The sequence below is a fragment of the Oryx dammah genome, unplaced genomic scaffold, assembly GCF_014754425.2.
Source record: "Oryx dammah isolate SB20612 unplaced genomic scaffold, SCBI_Odam_1.1 HiC_scaffold_2, whole genome shotgun sequence".
Classification (NCBI taxonomy): Eukaryota; Metazoa; Chordata; class Mammalia; order Artiodactyla; family Bovidae; genus Oryx; species Oryx dammah.
This window is the reverse complement of record NW_024070186.1, coordinates 84,558,168-84,564,882: the sequence shown is the minus strand read 5'-3', so window position 1 is coordinate 84,564,882 and position 6,715 is coordinate 84,558,168.

The following is a 6,715-nucleotide window of genomic DNA, read 5'->3' as shown; positions in this document are numbered from 1 at the left end:
AGTTTAGTTATATACTTGTTCAGTTACACACCCTGGTATTGGCAGTATCATACATAAGTTAAAAGATGTTTTCATCTTCCTTTGTAAAAGAGATACCCATGTGAAAAATACTCAAGCACTTTATTGTAGGGCATCATGCCAAGCTAATTGGGAAGTGTGGACATAAGATTTGCCCAGCCTTTAAATATATTGAATGTTACACGTATTTACAGAGCAGAGAGCACACTTTGGGGGAACAAGGAAAGAATAAGCTACATACCTAATTCTGAGGAAGCCTTTCTTGTAGAGTAGCTTGCTGCTGCTGCTGCTAAGTTGCTTCAGTCATGTCCGACTCTGTGCAACCCCATAGATGGCAGCCCATTAGGCTCCCCCGTCCCTGGGATTCTCCAGGCAAGAACACTGGAGTGGATTGCCATGTCCTCCAATGCATGAAAGTGAAAAGTGAAAGTGAAGTCGCTCAGTCATGTCCAACTCTGTGCGACCCCATGGACTGCAGCGCACCAGGCTCCTCCGCCCATGGGATTTTCCAGGCAAGAGTACTGGAGTGGGTTGCCATTGCCTTCTCCGGCTAATTATAATTAGCAGTACCTTGTTAAATGGCAGATTCTTATGCAACTTTCTTAAAAGTAAAATTTCTTTAGTGACCTATAACAAAATTGTTACTAAGCAAGATAGACACCACAGAAATCAACAATGTTAAATAATTTGTTTTTAGCAGAACTCAATCCAAAATGTTGAATTGCAGAAGTTGAAGCAGATTTATGGATTGTTGCAAATTAAGCTTCTGCTGCCATTTTATTTTTTCCTAAGTCTAGTTGTTGGAAAGGAGGTGGGTTGGGAGGGTCTGGGTCAAGACCACGATTAACAGGAACCCCACTGTAGTTTGAAACTATCAGGAAATATGCTCTGGTCCAGTGCTGACTTTGAAAAGCAGTCCATCCTTCCTCAAGTGGGAGCGTCTTGAGTTGGTGGTTTGTTTTTTTGTTGTTGTTTTTTGATAAATCACAATTTAAATTTGAAAACCAGCCATGGGAGTGGTGGGGTTGTGGGAAGCTGGCCAGACTGCAAAATGAATTGGACCTAGATTAGTATTCTTTAAGTTTCAAACACTGTTCTGAAGACCTAGACTAGAGACATCTGAAGTTTTACAGTCTGAATGAGGACATACTAATAAATGTAAAGTTAAGGGGAAAGCTTTATTTTTGAGAAGATTATTAAATATGTATGAAGCACAAACTGTCCAGCCCGGGCACTTGCTGGGTAATGTACATAAAAAGGTAAGTAGAAGATGGTTCTTAGAAAAAAAGGTATGCAATTACTGTGGCCACGATCAAAGGATAACAACAGTTCAGATGTCTATTGCTTACAAATGATGTCTCACATATATCAAATACACATCTAAAATTGAGCTCTTTATCTTTCCTCTATTAATTGCTCTGTCCCCTGCACATTCTCCCCCAAATAGCTTAGCACCAGATTATTTCTCAACTTTGATTCCTTTCATTCTCTTAAATAGGCAAAATCATCCATTAGTAAACCCTTTTGACTCTACTTCCATTGTACATAGACTTCCCTGGTGGTACTAGTGGTAAAGAACCCTCTTGCCAATGCAGGAACCTTAAGAGACTCGAGTTTGATCCCTGAGTGGGGAAGATACCTTGGAGAAGGGCATGGCAACCCACTCCAGTATTCTTGCCTAGAGAATACCATGAACAGAGGAGCCTAGCAGGCTGTAGTCCATAGGGTTGCCAAGAGTCAGATATGACTGAAGCGGCCTAGCATGCACATACTCATGGTAGATCCGTAGCATCCTTTATTCAGGGACTTAACTCCATTCAGTTCAGTTCAGTTCAGTCGCTCAGTCGTGTCCGACTCTTTGTGACCCCATGAATCGCAGCACATCAGGCCTCCCTCAGTCCATCACCATCTCCTGGAGTTCACTCAGATTCATGCCCATCGAGTCAGTGACGCCATCCAGCCATCTCATCCTCTGTCGTCCCCTTCTCCTCCTGCCCCCAATCCCTCCCAGCATTAGAGTCTTTTCCAATGAGTCAGCTCTTCGCATGAGGTGGCCAAAGTACTGGAGTTTCAGCTTTAGCATCATTCCTTCCAAAGAAATTCCAGGGTCCATCTCCTTCAGAATGGACTGGTTGGATCTCCTTGCAGTCCAAGGGACCCTCAAGAGTCTTCTCCAACACCACAGTTCAAAAGCATTAATTCTTCGGCACTCAGCCTTCTACACAGTCCAACTCACATCCATACATGACTACTGGAAAAACCATAGCCTTGACTAGACGGACCTTGGTCAGCAAAGTAATGTCTCTGCTTTTGAATATACTATCTAGGTTGGTCATAACTTTTCTTCCAAGGAGTAAGTGTCTTTTAATTTCATGGCTGCAGTCACCATCTGCAGTGATTTTGGAACCCAAAAAAATAAAGTCTGACACTGTTTCCACTGTTTCCCCATCTTATTTCCCATGAAGTAATGGGACCAGATTCCATGATCTTCGTTTTCTGAATGTTGAGCTTTAAGCCAACTTTTTCACTCTCCTCTTCACTTTCATCAAGAGGCTTTTTAGTTCCTCTTCGCTTTCTGCCATAACGGTGGTGTCATCTGCATATCTGAGGTAATTGATGTTTCTCCCGGCAATCTTGATTCCAGCTTCCATTACTAAAACATTATTACTCTTTGCTTCCCTGGTGGCTCACTTGGTACATAATCAGACTGCAAAGAAGGAGACCCAGGTTCGGTCCCTGGGTTTGGAAGATCTGGAGGAGGAAATAGCAACCCATGCCAGTGTCTTGCCTAGGATGATCCCATGGACAGAGGACCATGGTGGGCTTAGTCCATGAGGTCGCAACAATAGGACATGACTTAGCGACTGAACCACCACCACTATTCAGTTCAGTTCAGTCGCTCAGTCATGTTCAATTCTTTCCAACCCCATGGACTGCAGCACACCAGGCCTCCCTGTCCATCACCAACTCCAGGATCATGTCCTGGAGTCATGTCCATACTCAAACTCATGTCCATTGAGTTGATGCCATCCAACCATCTCATCCTCTGTTGTCACCTTCTCCTGCCTTCAGTCTTTCCCAGCATCAGGGTCTTTTCAAATGAGTCAGTTCTTCACATCAGGTGGCCAAAGTATTGGTTTCAACTTCAACATCAGTCCTTCCAATGAATATTTAGGGTTGATTTCCTTTAGGATGGACTGGTTAGATCTCCTTGCTGTCCAAGGGACTCTCAAGAGTCTTCTCTAACCCCACAGTTCAAAAGCATCTGTTCTTCGGCACTCAGCTTTCTTTATAGTCCAACTCTCACATCCATATATGACCACTAGAAAAACCATAGCTTTGACTAGGCAGACCTTTGTTGGCAAAGTAATGTCTCTTCTTTTTAATATGCTGTCTAGGTTGGTCATAACTTTTCTTCCAAGGAGCAAGCATCTTTTAATTTCATGGCTGCAATCACCATCTGCAATGATTTTGGAGCCCCCAAAAATAAGGTCTGTCACTGTTTCCACTGTTTCCCCATCTATTTCCCATTAAGTGATGGGACCAGATGCCATGATCTTAGTTTTCTGAATGTTGTTTTATGCCAACTTTTTCACTCTCCTCTTACTTTCATCAAGAGGCTCTTTAGTTCTTTGCTTTCTGCCATAAGGGTGGTGTCATCTGCATATCTGAGGTTATTGATATTTCTCCCGACAATCTTGATTCCAGCTTGTGCTTCATCCAGCTCAGCGTTTCTCATGTTGTACCCTCATATAAGTTAAATAAGCAGGGTGACAATATACAGCCTTGATATACTCCTTTCCATAGTTGGAAGCAGTCTGTTCTATGTCCAGTTCTAACTGTTGCTTCCTGACCTGCATACAGATTTCTCAAGAGGCAGGTCAGGTGGTCTGCTATTCCCATCTCTTTAAGAATTTTCCACAGTTTGTTGTGATCCACATAGTCAAAGGCTTTGGCATAGTGAATAAAGCAGAAGTAGGTGTTTTCCTGGAACTCTTGCTTTTTTGACCGCCACTATTATGTATCTTAAATCTCTCCCCTTCTCCAATCCCTACTGCAGTATCATGGTCAAACCACCATCAGACTTTGCCTGTACTTCTACCACAGCCTCCTAAGTAATTGATTTTCCACTTCCATTGTGTCCCTTTCAATCCATCTTCTATAACAGCAAGAGTTGCTGCATTACTTAAAACCCTTCAGTGATTCCACTGCCATCCTTAAGAATGAGTCCACATTTCTTAGAATGGGTTAACAAGACTGCATGGAAAGACCCCCAAATACCTCTTCAAATCTTTTTGTTTCACTCTCCTACTTTATTATAGTCGTACTTTTTTTTCCCCAGTTCCTCCAGTTCACTAAGTTTTCCCCCTTTTCTAGTGCTTAGGCACTAGAAGATTACTCTGCCTGAAATGCTCTTCAATAATTATCCTTACGGCTTTTCTTCTCATTATTTAGGTTCAGACATAACCTATCCAGAGGTGCCATCCCCTGACCATCTTATTAAAAAAGATGTCTTTTCTATTGTTTTCAGACTCTTGCTTTCTTATCTGGTTGATTTGCTTTGTTGTTGCCTGACTCCCTTACTAAACAGAAACCTCAAGGCAGGATCTCTTTTATGCTTACTACACAGTATTCTCAGAGATTGGTATAGGTCATCTCTATAGAAGCCTCAATGAATGTTGAATGAATAAAAGGAAGATAGTTGTTTATAATGTGATTTAACTTTTCCTTCCCGTTACTCTTTAGTATCTTCATGTACTTAATGTTTGAATATTAGAACTGGAAAAAATTTTAGAAATCAACTAGCCTAATGTCCTTGTTTTTTCAGAGAAGTCAACCAAAGCAAAGAGAAGGCAGGATTGCCCAGCTGGTTTTTGGCAGTTCAGAGGCTAGAATCTAGTTTCTCTGACTATATTTTCACAAGAAATCTCTCCTTGGATTGAACAACTGTGGCCCTGTCTCACCTTGGTGGTTGTATTTTTTTCACAGCGGAGGTAGTTAAGAATTAATTCATTATTCAGGATTATCTGAAAATGGGTTTATCCACCCAAGTAAAATTTCTCACAATTGAGCTACCCAAACTCTGACTTTTTGTTGTTATAATTAACATACAATGTTGTATTAGTTTCAGGTGTACAGCATCATGATTCTATATTTTTATACATTATGATCACTACAATAAGGCCAGTTACCATCCACCACCATACAAAGTTGTAATATTGTCGATTCTCTGCCCTATATATACATTACATCACTGTGACTCATTTATTTTATGGCTGGAGCTTTGTACCTATAAGCATATTGGAAGTAAATCTTGCTGAAGAGTGACGGATTTTCCAATATTCACATACCAAGGACCCCAGACATAATCTTTACTTACTGACTCTGGTTTGTTCATATCAACATTGATTATTGTACTGTCTGAAATAGAGCCTTGCCCTCAAGAGCACGTTGAATGGATTTTTCCCAAGCCTTAACATGCTGTTCTTTTTCAGAAGTAAGGCATCTGAGGGTAGTAACCAGCTTCTTTCTGGATGTGGCCTTTGTGTCCGTTTTCTTTGATGCCAAGAGGCTTGTTTCATTTCCAGCTTCCTGTCTTTGTTTCTGGCTGTAATTGCCAAAAAGCTCACACCACAGTAAATGGGTTATTACTGTAATGTAATACTCCTTGAACTGCCAGCCCTACCTGTCTTAGGAAAGTCTTTAACACTTTTGAAAAGATATCAATTGTTGCGTTATGTGGTCCAACCAGAACGTGAATTTAAGAAGTTATAAATTGAGAACCAGGCTGAATACTTAGTTTTCTTTTCTGCACACATTCCAGAAAATTATATATGCTGATGAGATTCTCCTGAAGAATTAAAATGGAAGAGCAAACTTTACCTTATTCGTTTACCCATTTTTCTCGATTAGTTATATAAATACAAGTAAAAATGTGATGACTTCTCAATTATTTTGAATGATTGAAAGATCACGTGCTGGATTTACACATAGTCAGAGAAGGAAATGTCAACCCACTCCAGTACTCTTGCCTGGAGAATCCCATGGATGCAGGAGCCTGGTAGGCTGCAGTCCATGGGGTCGCTAAGGGTCGGACATGACTGAAGCGACTTCACTTTCACTTTTCACTTTCATGCATTGGAGAAGGAAATGGCAGCCCACTTCAGTGTTCTTGCCTGGAGAATCCCAGGGAGGGGGGAGCCTGGTGGGCTGCCGTCTATGGGGTTGCACAGAGTCGGACACGACTGAAGACTTCAGCAGCAGCAGCAGCAGAAGATACCAAGAAAAGATAGAAGTTTGGAACATATGTTGAATATTTCAGATATTTGAATATTTAATTTCAATTGAACATTTGAATATCTTGACTATTTCAGATACTAAATATATTAGATGAATTAACACATTTAATCCCCAAAACAAGAGGACTAACAGTGCAAAGTCTTCATTCGATTTAGGGTAACCTAGATCATGGTGATCTTCATGAGAACTGACTTCATTGCGCTTGTGAAGGTGGAAGCCACAATGCAGGGGGCTGAGGAATTTTAAGTGTAGGCAGCTTGTTTAAGAACTTTAATTGTGAAAGACAATAGATGTGGAGCAAAGATTTGAATGTTTATAACTGTATTTTAGAATGAATAGTATAGACTTAGAAAATAAGGAGAGAAGGTTTATCTTTGTTTATAGATAAAAAATGCAC